This window comes from Apis mellifera, linkage group LG1 (assembly GCF_003254395.2).
Source record: "Apis mellifera strain DH4 linkage group LG1, Amel_HAv3.1, whole genome shotgun sequence".
In the NCBI taxonomy this organism is placed as follows: Eukaryota; Metazoa; Arthropoda; class Insecta; order Hymenoptera; family Apidae; genus Apis; species Apis mellifera.
In genome coordinates this window covers 7,107,430-7,124,162 of record NC_037638.1, presented here as the reverse complement: position 1 = coordinate 7,124,162, position 16,733 = coordinate 7,107,430, and the positions used below count along the sequence as shown (strand labels likewise).

Here is a 16,733-nt window from a genome sequence, read left to right as displayed (position 1 = left end):
ATTATTAAATATATATTTTTTAAATTAAGAAAAAATATGTTAATCATCAGACTGTACATAACCTAGAAAAAAACTTTTCTAAAAATTCAATTTTATCATTTTTATCAATTATATATATAATTGAAATTATTAAATATATATTTTTTAAATTAAGAAAAAATATGTTAATCATCAGACTGTACATAACCTAGAAAAAAATTTTTCTAAAAATTCAATTTTATCATTTTTATCATTCATCAATTACATATATTACGTATAATTGAAATTATTAAATTGCAAGAGTATAATAATTTTGGTATTAACGTCTCGTAACTACAAAGAATGCAATTTACAATCGCTTTCACTGGTGTGATGTCTGTCACTTCCGGAATAGCGCGGATTCTTATCGTAAATGGTGCGTTTACCTGGAGAATTTTAATCTCTCTCTCTCTCTCTCTCTCTCTCTCTCTCTCACAACGTCGCATCGATGCGATCTAACGTTATTATATTGGATAGTGAATAACGGTATTCGCACGTTGCAATAAGGTGATCGTGTCTCTCTGTAACACGTTGCGTCTTATGCAACTCGTTTGGATTTCAAAACAGTCTTCTTAACGGTTTCATGGCGATCGTCCTTTAATATTATATGTCACATTTTATGAAACGTGTAATTTAATTAAGATTGAGAAAGAAGACTTGTTCGTACGTATTTTCATCGGGTCGCATAATAATTAGAGAAACGATGATCGTTACATTTTATGAGAAGGAAAAAAAAAAATTATTCAATTTTACAAGAAGAAAAATTTTATAGAAAATTTTTAGTTTTTTGTAGAAAATGGAAATTGATCTTCTTTGAAATTCTAACGGCACATTCGACGCGTTGCTTTTCTCGCTTCGATCTACTTCTACTGCGCGAGCCATTTTACAAAAACTCTTAGCTATATTTCTTGCATTCAAAGAAAAAACAAATATTTCTATTCGAATTTCATTTTGTGAAACAGATTCTTCTCAAATTCTTTTATTCGCTGGTAGTTTAAAATTTTCCAATCGATATTACAAGGCTTTCTTTCATAACGGCAACGGAAATAATTAAACTTCGGAAAGATAATTCCTCCCTTTTTCATTATACGATTTCATAAACGTAAATTATACTTAATTAAGAATTATAAGCACGAATTACATTTTACGTCTCCTTCGAAAATACGCGCTCATCCGAGAATTATTGTGTATATATGTTTTCTAGATGTATAAATAAATATTTCAAACTTTCAACAATAATACGTTTCTCTCCCTGTAATATAAAACGTGTTTACTACTACACCATTACTTCCTCTATCCTCGTGTCTATTAGAATAAATGATCGAATCAATTATCCACACTTTTTCCACGAAACATCCATTTAACTTCTCGATGAAATTCCCCGATGAATTCGAACGAACGAATAACGATAAATAGATAAATAAATAGATTCAGCACGCGACATTATATACATTATACAACTCTCACGAAATGTAATCGCGAAGCAAATTGATCTATCGTTTTTTACGAACGCGCGTTGCCCATGAATAGTGGTAAAGATAAAATTATAAGAAATGAAATTAGTGGAATTAGAGTTTTGAGAGTTTTTAAAGATAGCGAGTACTGTTTAGTCACACCTGTCAGTGTAAAACTATGGGCAACGAAAGTGGGCTTGTACTGCTACAATTGCTCAGAAGCCGATGTTGCCCGACGTTACCCGAAGCTAGCCGAATGTTGCCCGCGAACACGAACAGTCTTGCCTCGAAGAACAAACGCTTCACGAAACTTTTTGCGCTCTCTTTTAAAATTCTCGGTAAAGAAAAAACGATCGATAGATAAAAAATATCCTTTTACGATTCTTTTTACATTCTAATTACAAGAGAAAATATTCTCAAGCATTAGAATTATCATTATATAATTGTATTATTCGTGAAAAATAATTCTGCACGATATATATAGAATGAATCGTAATTAAAATTAAAAGAACGTCGTATTTAGAAGGAGAGTACGTACAGGCGCAAAAAAAGAATCGAGAAAGACTAGATTTTTAAATAAAAATCATAAGTTGTTTTAACCTCGACATCTTTAACTATTTCTTTTCTGCGTGTATATATACCGAGTAGTTACGACCTTATTGATGCATTCCATCGCGTGGAAAACTAGTGTGCTACTCTAGAAAACAAGGCGCGATACGATTATAGCGATAATAGTTTAATGGTTTCGACGATAATTCTTGGTAGTAAACTCTTTCGATACCAGTACAGTTTTATCTCGAACATGTAGGTGTCAATAGATTCTTTAGGATTCGATAAAAGAGAGAAGGTGCGTTTTACACCTGTGTTCTTTACGATTTCATGTGGGTGGTATACAAATTAATCGCATACCTTATCTTTTTTTTATCGCTTATCTAATGTTACCTGTTATATATGTATCGAAGAATTACAAGCTTTGAAACATTCCATTCTTCTAGTTCTCAATATATATTCAAAGTAATTTTTAAAGTTTCACATTTCTTCGTTTAAAATTTTTTTAATATCTCAAAATTCTAGATAAAACATATTAATAAGTTACATAAAAATAATACAAGTTCTTAGTTTAAAAAAACATAAAAATCGTGAAAAAAAAAATTCTAAAAAATATTTTCTCTTCTTTCTTTTTATCCTATACGTGTCGAGCATTTCTTCGTGCCACAACAATGAACAAAGTATATCTATAACTAAAACATTGGTATTGAATCGTCAACGCCTACTCGCTTACTGCTGGCATTGCTTACGTCACGTATTAATAAAGAACTTTTTCAACAAAATGCAAAAATAAAATACTAAACAACACATTTCATACATTTACATCCTTTTGCAATTTTATAATCGTAATATCTAGCGGTCTTCGATAAATATTATCGCTAGAGAAAAATTTGCATATCTTTTTTAACTCTTCCTCTTTTTAAATTTCCTCATTCCCAAATCCATAAAAAGTCTATTTTCATCCCATCATCTATCTGAAACAGAACAAATACGTGGCCAAGATATAATATCGATATCCTAAAATCGTTTCTCTTCTTCAGAAAAATCGCTTTACATTTCGCTCGAAACGGAATTTCTACGATTTTCGTGTCGCGGTGAAGGAAAGAAAAAAATAAATAAATAAAAAAAAAGATCCTCTCGGCTATCTTTGAACGGTTCCCCCGTTGCACAGAACGAGACGAAACTAAGCGCACGCGACGCGGTATTTTTAGAGATTGGAACAATGTGCGTGCACGTTATTTATAACGCGCCGTTTCTTCTTTCGTTCCGTTAATTGTTTTCGAAAAGCATGATTTACGACCGCTTTAAAATTCGTATTCTCTCGTGTTCAAATTGAATCAAATTGGATTTATTGGCCGAGATTTTTCAATTTCTTTTTTTTCAATTAATAAATATTATTTCTGCCTTAGGATAATTTCACTTGTAAAAAATTAATCTCTAACTTTAAACGAAGCATAATTAATTAAAGAATAAATCTCGAGAATTTTACTTTCAAACATATTTATACCCTTAGGGTGTAAGAATCCCCTTTGAAAGTAAAACACGAGTATCTCACATTATCTGAGAATAGAATCTTTCATTCTCGACGCGATTAAAAGGAATTTTCCATTAAAAAAAAAGAAGAAAGATCAATTTTCGATAGTTTCGCTCTTCATTCTCCTTAAACTGGATCCGTGATACGCAGTTATTTACGAACACTTTATTAATATTCGCCAATAATATAGCAACGAGTCGGCCACAATGCTCGAAACTGTTTCGAACATTGTCCGTGACCGTCCGTTTAATCGAATTACTCGGGATCGGAATGATATAAACACCGGTTAATCGGGACCACGTGATAATACGATTAATCGAGACTTGTGGATATGCAACAGCACGTGTAATAATATTAATATCGTTTGTACAACGCGAGTGCAGAGCGTGTAATTTGCACTCGGCATTCAGACGGAGCACATCCTCATTAAGCCGATCAGACCGAGTTTGCATGCATTACTTATATTGTCCAACTCTGGAGGAAGACTCTGGAAAGAAAAGAGAGAGGAATTTTTCTTACAAGTCGTGTATCTTTTTTTTTATTTAAATTTGGATAGATAATGTATATATTGGGTTGGCAACTAAGTAATTGCGGATTTTTCTTAGAAAATCAAAGACAATTTTTTCATGGAACTAAATAACTTTATTCTGTAACGTGTTGCCCATTTTGATCAATGACCTTTTGCCATCTTTCAGACAGCATCATAATCCCACATTCGTAAAACTTGTGGTTTTTATTAGCAAAAAAATGAATCAGGTACGATTTGATATCATCATCGTTATTGAAATTTTTACCATTCAAGGAGTTTTGTAAAGATCGAAACGAAAAGTAATCGGATGGTGCAAGGTCAGGACTATATGGTGGATGTGGCGAAACATCCCAACCAAGCTCCAATAATTTTTGCCGAGTGACCAAAGATGTGTGTGGCCTTGCATCGTCACGATGGAATACAACATCTTTTCGATTTGTCAATTCGGGCCGCTTTTCTTCAACCGCATTGTTTAATTTCGTTAGTTGTTCGATGTAGACAACAGAATTGATCGTTCGGTTGGGTGATAAGAGTTCAAAATAGACAATTCCTTTGTAATCCCACCAAACTGATAACAAAACCTTCTTTCGACGAATACCAGCTTTTGATGTTGTTCGAGCTGGTTCACGTGGCCTACTCCACCATCTTTTCCGCTTGATATTGTTGTAAACAACCCATTTTTCATCGCCAGTTATCAGTCGTTTTAAAAATGGATCATTTTCATTACGTTTCTTTAGCAAATCGCAGCTGTTAATGCGTCGCGTTAAACGCTTTTCTTTCAGTTCGTGAGGAACCCATGTATCGAGTTTTTGAACATAGCCAAGTTCTTTTAAGCGGTTTTCAATGCATGTATGCGATACATGAAGCTTCTCTGCAATCTCACGAGTTGTACTGTGACGATCCGAATCGATTATTGCTTTGATCAGATCATCATCAACTTCAATCCGTAATTACTTAGTTGCCAACCCAATACTTTAAGTTGGTTTCGACGCAAGATCTGATTCTGCATATCATCGAAAAATAATATTATACGTTTGGTCAGAATTACTTGTCGTATCTAGAGCGGGAAGCATCAACCGTTCTTTTTCGCGGCTTGCGGCGGAACAGTTAGATCCCAGTTTTGTGTTGGAACGGTGGATACAAAAGTATTTTCACGATGTTAAATTTTTGAATATTTTTTTTTCAACGATTGTATCGATTAATAATTCCAGGTTTTATATATCGGATCAATTAGTTAAGTGCCGCGTAAATTTTCTCCATAAAATAGGCGAAATGATTGAAATAAAAGTAAATTGTCGAGTTTCCTCGTCGGATGGACAAATGAAGACACCAATCTCGCACGATGTTGCGGATTGATTAAGTTTTATAGCGCATAAATATGTCGTATTGTGTAATAAAAATCTAAGAACCCGAGTCGCTTTCACGAGTGACGATCATTTACTTGTGCTTCGCGTCGTAAATTGTCTAACGCCAAGTTTGGTTCTTTTGCCGTAAGAGTTCATTAACCATGGATATACAAATCGAATTCATATAATACATATATATATATATATATATATATATATATATATATATATATATGTATATATACGTGTGTGGGTATATATAAAATGTACATAAACGATCCTTCTTCCACGTACAATATAATCATCGTCAGATTTATAACAGGATTGAACACAAATAGGGCCTCTCGACCCATCAAGCTTCGCTAGTCGAGGAAGCCAACTCCCTTTGAACGCTCCATCGGTAACGTGATCAATAGAGACAAGAAATACGGTACGGTTTTTCCTTTTTACCGCATCTATGCTCTCGTGAATTAACCACGCGTGATCGCTGGCAGCAAAAATGAAGCGGCAATTGATTCCAACTTGTTCCTTGAATTTTACACACAATTATTAATACATTCGTTTAGAAGCTTGAAACTCTGCACAGGTTTGAAGACGAGTAATAATAAAAAAAATATCGATTCATGCTTATTTATCAGAGTAAGAATTATTCTTTCTTCGATGCACAGTCAGAGACACGTGGAAAATTTTCGAGCTAAAGAGTTTTTGAAGGAAAATTAAATAATTGTGATTGATTTATATAAAAAGATTTAATCTTTGGTATTTAATTTCTGATATTCTTTAATCGATAATTTTAAATTTTTTGAAACGGATAAAAGAACTCGATTTGAGATTATATTTCTATAATTCTACGAGTCTTCTATTTCAGATTGAGATAAGATAAGGCTTTTGATGGATTGAGTAAAATTATATGTCTCGTTTTCTATTTTTTTAGTACGATTAAATTCCTGTGTAATTTTGAAAAGATTTTTAAAAATTATGTTTTTCGAATCATTAGTAAAAATGAGTAATCATTGTTGAGGCTTTTACGGGCAATGATCCGTTAAGATAAATAAAGACGAGGAAAATTTTAAACGCGGGTAAAAAAGAAACGAGAGAAATAAACCGCGGAGCGAAACAAGCTTTCTAACTGCTTGTAGTAACGAATTTGGTTGGCTTCGGATAAACTGACCAACATTGTTATAGTCTATACCACGTGCATGCTAATCCAGCTCAAATTAACTTTTGATTACATTTCGAGACGCGTTATACAATCTAAATAACGGCGCTATTTTGTTCGAGTTTAAAAATTCTAAAAATCTTCGTCATTATAAGATGCTTTTGAAATAAGTGGTTTTTAAAGATAGAAATAGATGTGTAGGTAATCATATCTCTCTGGATGAATAAATTGAATGATGGTTAATTTGGCAATGTTGTTGACATTTTGCATTATCCGTTAAATTAATTTTATCGAGATTATCGAAATATTTTTGTAGCAAAGGTTAACAATATATTTGATTTTTAATATAAATCCTTTCTTACGATTCCTTCAACTTTTATACATGGAGATATACATGGAAACGTTTCAAAATTTATTTCTTTTTCGTAGATTCGAGAGTGATTCAAATATGTTGATTTTATTATTCTTATTTTTCAATTTTCTTCCAAAACGTCACATAAATAGGTACGAATCGACGATTAGTTGGAAAATTGACGTGACATACACAACGAAGAATAACCATCCTTGACCGGATTTACGATACAAGCGTATACAACTGCTAATTAGCGGTATAAGCTAATAAATTTTTACGAGGAGGAGTGGTGGTTACGCAGCCACTCTTCTGTTCTTAATCGATTAGCGGTTAAAACGTGTGCCCAAGCCTTTGGATATAGCTATCTTGATTTCGCGCGTGTCACGCTGAAGACTCATTGATTCGTCATCTTATTACTTCGAAAGAATTACGCAGTTTAAATGAAGAAAAATGCGATGCAATTCTTTCGTGATAAAAATATTGGTAATTATATTTTAACATTAAAAAGAATAAGAAGCCTTTTACGATAGTGTTAAACGATAGAGAATGTAAAATGTACATTTTTTAAGCTTCGATTACGTAAAGGAAATGATGCACTGATGTTTCCATTTAACATGGTGATTATCACTTCTACAAAAAAAAAAAAAAAAAAATGGGTCAAATATTAATTTTCAAAAACATATTGGCGCTACATTTTTACAATTCCGTCTCTTCTGTAAAATGGCGGAATTATCGCGATGTACAATCAGTTGTAAAAAATATTCGTATACTTTTAGTCAAATTCGATAAATTATCAAAACAAACGATAACAATTTCATTTCGTGAAATATGAAACATCGTAAATAATAAGTTAAAATTGTAGAATAATTTTTTTAATTGGTCACTTTGAAAAGATAAAATCAAAAGTTTCAATATTATTATTTTTTTTTTTAATATAATTTTTACATAATGATAAGTTTATAACAAACTTTTAAACTTTTAATAAAATATTTAATATTCAAATATTTTGGTGTTATTTTTAAAAATTGATTTTCAATTTTTTTTTTTTATATTTGGTTATAATATAATTGATTTCAAATTGTATTATAATACATTGAAATAGCTTGTGATAAAAATAATGTAATATTATAGCACAATTCAATTTTCTATCGATTCAAAAATATCACAATTTTAGATTCTCCAAATAACAAGTGAACTATAAATCAGGATATATTTATTTGTTTACTCGAAATGACGAAATTCGTCCGATAAAACGTATAAACGTTATTTCAACATCGAAACATATTTACAAAATCTAAAAAAAAAAAAAAAATTATCTTGAAATCTATATTATCACCTAAAAAAACTTTCGATCGATTTATCTCTTTCTCTGAGAAAACACAAAAATTTTATCTTTTATCTTTTTATATGAACATCAATGTAAATCCACCCAATAAAGTCCATTCACCTTGCTTTATACATTTCCAAATGATTTACGAACGAATGATTTGAGAAATTAATTGTTTAATTGCGATAAAATAATATTGTGGCTGCAAAATATTTTATCTAAATTTGTGTTCCGAAAGATTTTCTTGAATTATTAAATACGAAAATAACGATTATTTTCCATAAAAATGAAGCTAATATAACCTCACTTAACCTATACTTTTCTTTAAAGAAAGCTGATCATTTTTTCACGCATTTTAGTTTTAATATATTTATTTTTTAAATATATATATTTACATAAATATGTTATTTTTGATTATTGAACAATGTATAAAAAAAATCTATTATAGAAATATATATATTTATAAACTTTATTGGATCGTTTTATTTTTGTGAAAAATACAATTGTCAGTTTTGTTTTTAAAATAAATACACGTATAGAAAAAATATTTCGCAGTCAAAATATTTTATCGATTGGATCAAGTCGTAGAATATTCGATGAGGTATTACCTATTATTATCGTTTCGACTAATTGCCATTCCAACGAACACGTAATACCGCCATGCGTACATACAAGTTACGTATGTATACTTTTTTCCATCGAGTCGAGCCACAGTCGGCCAGTTCTGGAGAGAGAACCGTCAGTTCAGTACGAACCGTTGTGCTGTAGGGATTTCACGTTTAACGTGACTCCGCTCGACACACGTTATTTATAAATTCGTGCGCGATCCATCACGCTTTTTTTCGAAAGTATGCGATGATTCCAGTGCCGGATTTCGAGTGAATATTCGAAGTACAGTTTCGTTTCTCAAGTTGTCGAAGATTAGAAAAATTTCATTCGACGAGTGTCGTTGCTTAACCATGTCGTACTCACAAGGTAAAAAGTTCTTTGTCGTTCATATAGTTTATCTACAGAACCGAATATAGTCAGTCAAATAAAAAGCTATGAATGTTTCGAAAATTGAAACTTGAAATATTGTAGGATACACGTGTTAAAATGGTGTAGTGGTGTTAATTCCTATATTCTTGGAAAAGTATTGAAAATAATAAATGGAATTTAGTGATAATAAATTGGTATTAAGTGGCAATAAGTGAATTGACGAAAAATGTGTAAATGTTAGGTTAGGAATTGAAATGATGCTTCGGTGGACATGCGTGTGCAGGTTTTGGATCATGATTTTTTAGAAATACAATTTATCAAGAATTTTTCATTATTTTATAATAAAAGCGTGTATCTCAGATAAACGATGATGACATTTTTATTATCATAATTAGTTTTTTTAATAATTTAATTTAGACTCGATTAAACTTTTATTTTCGAGTTTAATGTCTAACTTTACCAATAATTTAACTCTTTATCTCAATTAAATTCTTGATTTTTACACGTACGACAATTTATAAGAAGAAAAAATAAAAATTTCCATTTCAAAAATCAGTTTTAATTACGAACACTTTGCTAATAACCTAAAATAATATTCCAAGCGTTATTCGCATACCAATAGAAGTATTCACGCATTTATAAAAATAAAAATGGACGAATAATTATCACTATATCGTCGTAGAATCCGGTAATTGTGCATTTTTCGATAATTTGACATTTTCCTGTGAAATTTTTATATAATCTTATAATGATTTCAAAAATTTAAAGTTGTAATTTTTGAATTATATTATTATTGCGCAATAAATGAGCGAAATAAATATAAATATAATCGAACTGAGATACAGTAATTTCGAAATATACACGAATATCGATCCAAAATTGCTTTACAATAATACATTACGTATCTTTCAAACGATTTGCACAAGTAAACAATTGCAAGTATGGGAACACAATGTATGCTTATAAAATATGCGACACGAAATGCTATATTCGTGTATAGGGAAGCGAATCAAGGATACGCTTCGACGACAGGATGCATCGTTATTATACATATGAAATACATACATGTATCCACTAATAAGCAATATATTGTACAACTTCAAACTTTTCTGATCGAGATTTAATTGTTAATATAAAATCGTGATCATTTGGCATTTAATACATCGTACATATTTACGAATAATTTTTATCACTTGAAATATTTAAATATGAAAATCGATTTTTCTGAAAGAGATAGATAGGAAAGAGTTGTTCGTGAAAAGTATAATTTGAGAGATCATTTATGGAAAAATTTATACGTATAGAAATTTTTCCTTGTTGTAACAATACTCCGCTCTCGTTAAACAGATACGTTATTCGGGATATTTTTATATCGAAATACCATATTAATCTTGAATCTAAAAATGAATATTATAACGTTCAATCATATATACTCGCGGATATTAATTAAACGTACTTTCGAACTAATGATACAACCAATACACATACAACATGTGAACATAAAATATTATATTTCATAAAATATTAATTATAATGTACCGAAATACGACTATGAACATCTATAAAACGTACTCGTATATAATTTCTTATTACCTGTAACAAAATAATGCGCATATATTATTATACCGTATGTCATTACGCTATTCAATGACTTTAGTTATAACATACTTACATGTACGAAATAACCACTTAAGGGTTAATAAGAAACTAATAATAAATATCAATTTAAATTACACGATATTATAAATACATATAGTGGCTCGTGAAAATGTTCGAAAACTCGTAAATAAAACTGTTATACAATAAATGTGTTAAAATTAAACTATCAAGTGTATAATTAGTGTAAAACACCGAGTATCGAAATTACATATGAGAATCATTTTTGACAAAGAGTAAGAAGTAAATTCGATTTTTTTTCAAAATTTTATTTGAACTCTTTCTCTTTCAAAGAAAAAGAAAATTATTTCGCGCGCACAATCTATCGCATCCCGCGTTACATACTTGAATTAAAATTACTCGAGTTGGATGAATTTTCTGGTAACAGAAGAACAGAAATTGTTGGAATGCCTGGACAGATAAAGATTCAAAGGAATCTCTTCCACGATTAAATCCTGTGCTGACTATATTGCGCGCGGTTACAATAATTAACGATATAATTACTATCTTTCCAGAACGGAGTTAAACGACCACTATTACGCGAGGGATATTTTAAATAAGTCAAGAGAGAGAGAGAGAGAGAGAGAGAGAGAGAGAAAGACATAACCCCTGTGCTTTTCCTTCTCGGTTGAATTATGGTAAACCGCTAGCCATGTTTCTCTACGTTCTCGGCCGCGCTCGAAATTAACTGTATCCTTGGCAGAGGAAACGCAGTCTCTGGACGCGTCTACCTCATCCTCACCGTGTAATTTCCCACTTTTCTATTTTATTTTTGCCCGCGCGAGCGCAAATCTCTCCTATACAGCGGAGCCATAGGAGAATCGAGGCAACCCGAAGAACCGACTCGCGCCATTATGTTCGAGGAATGCCACGGTATGAATATAAATATTTCCTTGTTAATTTATGCAAATAAAGGGGAGATGTTACGTCGAAAAGTAACAATTTCACTTTGAAATTCTTCGCGAGGAAGAGAAATTTATATATGATCTAATTTAATGGAATCGTGATAAATTGAATTTCGATATTCACGAATTGGAGAAGTTTTCGAAATTGATTGATTGATATTCTGGAGGTAAGAAATTACAGTGAATATTTTCATCAATTTATCGTATGTAATAATCGTATAATCGAATTTGGTTGATTTCAATTCGAAAGATTGGATTGTATTTCGTATATTCGTAAAAAAAAAATCTGAGAGAAAACTGAGAGAGTTCTATTTAATAAAATTTTCGAAACACGAAATGAATATTGCACGAGCGACAAAATACCTAGTACAAGTTGATAATTTAAGGAAGTTGAGAAGGGAAGAGGAAGGATCCAAGTTCTGAATGCTGCAACATAACCTCTGTTTCGTTATTTTCGTATGTTATTACGTGTGCAGACGCATGTTACGGTTTCGCTTCGTTACGCGCCTGCGCACACTTGACTCTTCGAAATATGTTTTCTCGTGCATCTTTCTTTCTTTTTCCCTCCTGCAAGTATCCTTTTCGACTTCGCACGAAAGAGGTTATGGATCGGATATATAACCAAGATGCTAGTAAGAATTATTAGTTCAGCTAGTTTTAATTATTCGATGATCGAGAATTTGATGAAAAGATATCCATCGGCAGAATTACAATTGCTAAACGAGTCAAATTGAATTTTGTCAGTATAATTGAACGGATTAATAATACAATATAATATGAACAAATGAAATGAATTTTATAAAGCAGACAGATATTATTATATAGCATATATATTATAAAGCAGAGTGAAATGAATAATGGTAAAGAATTTTTCCAGTCGACTCCAGTTAAAGCACACGTTGATGAAAAAATAAATAAATAAATGGCGAGAAATATTTTAATAAATTCTTTTCGATAATTTTTGCAAGAATAATCGATCGAACGACGCCATTACAATTTTGATTCACCGTTAATCAAACCTCTCGTCCTGGTCAAGCTCCAATCATTAACCTTGACTTTCCTCGCCGATACGAATTAATTCGATCATAGCTCGTCCCTGTGTATTATCAGGGGAGCGATCTGACCCTGTTTACGAGATGATAATTAATCTACGCGGCTTCCTAGCTTCCTCCATTCCATCCCATCCCGGTATTTTTAAACCGGCCGATAATTAAATTAAAAAGGATGGAGAAATAATCGCGACAAAAGGAAAGTTTTTTCGTCGTTAATTAAAAGTTTGAATCTGCGGCGTGAAATTACCGTACAAAAATATACCATGTTTCCGCGATAATTCAGATGGACGTGAGATTCGTATATTTTAAAAGTAGAAAATTTTATATATCTGGCAAGTATGGAGAATTTTAAAAGAAATAGAGATAGTTATAAGTCACGTTTCGTATCATTTTTAATCATTATTAATAAAATTAAACTAATAATTAAATCGAAAAGCGATCCTCGAATATCGAATCCTCTATTTTTCAAAATATAAACAATTTTTAAAATTTTTTTCGTCAAACTTATTCGTTTTCCTCCACCATTTTCTTCTGTTCTGCAAACGAGAAATTAAAGATACGTACGAAATCGAGACAATGATCGACGATAATTGTTAATTATCGTTCTTACCAATCTCGGGTCGGCCATAATTAAACGTCTCGCGGGGAGGTTTCCAGTCGAGGGAGATCTCCGTGGATTCCGTCGGCGAAAATGAAATCTCGACGTAGAACCAGAAGATGAAACACGGCGTTGAAATTTGTCGGAACCTTTACGCCCCGAATATTTCAAGAACTCCCCTCCTCCTCTTCCCTCCGTCTCCGTGTCACTCCGCTCGCTACTCTCATCCATTTTCCCGCCTTTTGTTGGAATTTCGCTTACTTAATACTACGTGGTGAGAAGAATTTGGAAAACAGCAAGTGGCTTGAAGGGGACGATGAAAAAAGGGAAAATGGAGGGGGAAGGAGGAGGAAGTTGTAGTGGTGATTCTCTATGGGTCGAGAATACTCGTCATACCACGTTGCTTCGGTTAATCGAAGGATCGGCCAATTAGACGATTTTATCCGTAGCTCTGTGTCTTTTTAAATTAGTATTGTAAAAGTTTATTTAATTTTCTTTTTTCTTTTCGATATCTAATTTTCGTTTGAAATATTCGGACGTTTTTAAAAATTCTTTTGAAATTTTTATTGTAAAAGTTTTCTTTTTTCTTTTCGATACCTAATTTCTTCTTTTCGTTTGAAATATTTCAAAGCATTTTTAAAAATTATCGTTCTCTCGAAATTTCCTTCAAAATTAGTATTGTAAAAGTTTTCTCTTTTTTTTTTTCTTTTCGATATCTAATTTCTTTTTTTCGTTTGAAATATTCGAATTTCTATTCGTTTTTAAAAATTATCGTTCTCTCGAAATTTTTATTGTAAAAATTTTCTCATACTTAGTTTTCTTTTTTTCTTTCCGATATCTAATTTTTTCTTTTCGTTAGAAATATCTCTCGATTCTCTCGAAATTTTTATTGTAAAAGTTTTCTTATACTTAGTTTTCTTTTTCTTTTCGATATCTAATTTCTTTTCGTTTGAAATATTCGAATTTCTATTCGTTTTTAAAAATTATCGTTCTCTCGAAATTTCCTTCGAAATTAATATTATAAAAGTTTTCTCATACTTGGTTTTCTTTTTCTTTTCTTTTCGATATCTAATTTCTTCTTTTCGTTTGAAATATTCGAGTTTTTAAAAATTATCTCGAATACAATTCTCTCGAAATTTCCTTCGAAATGAGAATTGTGTTTCCGAAGGAATCGAAAATTGAAAATTTTATCGAACGATGTTGAGAAGGAATTTTTTTTCTATATTTTCTTTTTTGAAAATTTTTAAATTTTTGAAGAATATCGAAGCTGTGCAATCCTATGATTGGTGCAATTTCTTAAATGTGCGTTTAACGATCAATGATAGAATCTAGGGTAATTATAATTTCTGTTGTGAATATTTGATTAGAAAGAGAGAGAAAAAGAGAAAAGGAAGAGTATGAATGAGATGCATTGTAAGGAATATATATATATAAAGAAATGTCAAATGCGAACAGCACAGGGCAAGTTTGTGTATAAATCCCAAAGGAGGATTTTGAGCATAAAGAAAGGATTTGAATCTGGATCGATGCTGAAATAGGTCTTGACAAAAAGCTCTTTTGTTCGTGGAAGACAGCCCCTTGAATTGAAGAGGCTCGTGCGACTTTGTATTGCTATGCCAATTTCTATCTTCATTTACAATTGCTGTTCGTATTTTTAGTTTCTCTCTCTTTTTTTTTTTTTTTTTCGTTGCGACGACAAATTACAAATTACGAATTAAATCACAATTTTATTCAAAGATTCATCAATTCAATATCTTAAATAATTAAAATAAAATTTAAATCGAGATATGAAAATACGATTTTCTCTTTTTTAATCATCCTGAAAGCACCATACATTAAGAATAAATTTTCGAAAGAAATAAAAATTATTCTTCATTCTATTTCCCTTCGATTCAATTCTTCTTCTAAAAAAAGAAAAATCGTTCGTTACATTTATCTTAAATTTACAAATTTGTTTATATTCTTATATTTCTTTATTTGCAATCGATGATAACTCCAAGTGTCATAACAGTGATACCGTCTTCCAACCCTATCCTCCCTGTGACGTCACGAACTAAAGGGCTTTTCGTCCAAGGCCAATGGAAAAAGCTCGGCCTAATTGCACAACGTGCCTTGTGTTTTCCAACTCTCGAAATTCCGAGCGAAATACGACCAACAAACATTTCTCTGAACAGTAATACGATGTGGAAAAATATATAAATGTAATGAAAGTATTTAAAAGTGCATGCATATTCATTATTCAAGATAACGGAATCGAGATACGATAGTTTTTGTCACCACTTAAACAATAAGATATTATCGGATAAAGAAATACGTGTAATATCATTGTGTTATAATTATTTTTGATTGTTATCGCTACAATCATTTGTTTTATCAACATTCCAATCTCTATTTACATAATACAGATTGTTTAATTAAGAAACTTTTGTAATTTTGTTTATTCTTATTCTTTGTTATCATTAATTTTTTTTTTTCTCTCATGAATACGTAAGGAAGAATAATTATTACATTATTAAAAATTCCCTTTTTACGCACGTTCCCTCTTTACGTTCGAAAATCTGGCAATTTGCCCGAAAGCTTTCACTATTCATCCCGCAAAGCAAACCTAAAAATACGCGCAAAAACCGGAAACTAACCGACCACTATTTTGCAAAACCGATATATTATATTTCGTTCACATGAAAGGATAATGAAATTTTTCTTCTTCTTCTTCGATCAATATATTTTTAAAAAAATATTCATGTTGAATCGATTTTAAACACGTTTATTACAATAATAATCAAAGATGAATTTATACAATTCGATTAATGAATTATGAATAGAAACCGATTGACGTTCGGTCCGGTTAATTTATCGGAATTCAATAACCGGGCTAACCTAGATTTATATTTTAGGGAATAGCTCTCGATATCATCCGAGATAAAATATGTAAAACGGACAGATAAGGATAACAACAGCGTGTAACAATGGCTCGAGTATCGATTGGAATTGTAAATTGAAATGATACGTATACACACACTGTATAACGATATATGGAAATTTAATCAAAATTCGTGATAATTTGCGTCGATATATTTTAACTCTACGGAGAATGGATGGATATGTAAGTTATGTAAGCCTTTTCAAGCCTTTCGATCTTTTTATCAAAGCGACGAAACGCATTAACCCATTTTGTTTCAATCGTGCCGTAAAATTGGGTGTATTATACGGATACTGCACATAAATTCAAGGACGTAATGAAAAGCGTAACCGGGTCGATCTCCGAGTAGTAACCTC

At 31.4% G+C, this 16,733-nt stretch overlaps 1 protein-coding gene across 7 annotated transcripts in view; it reads left to right on the top strand.

Annotated features, from left to right (window-relative positions):
- The window catches only part of LOC409748 (protein kinase C and casein kinase substrate in neurons protein 1), a 54,620-nt gene that overhangs the window by 21,267 nt on the left and 16,620 nt on the right, over positions 1 to 16,733 (top strand). The window contains exon 1 of one of the 7 annotated variants that reach the window (XM_016916410.2): positions 8,994 to 9,243. The exons of the other annotated variants lie outside the window; for them this stretch is intronic. The gene's annotated coding sequence lies outside the window, so the exon portion shown is untranslated. Of the gene's footprint in view, positions 1 to 8,993; positions 9,244 to 16,733 lie in introns of those variants that run through there. 7 annotated transcript variants of the gene reach the window in all.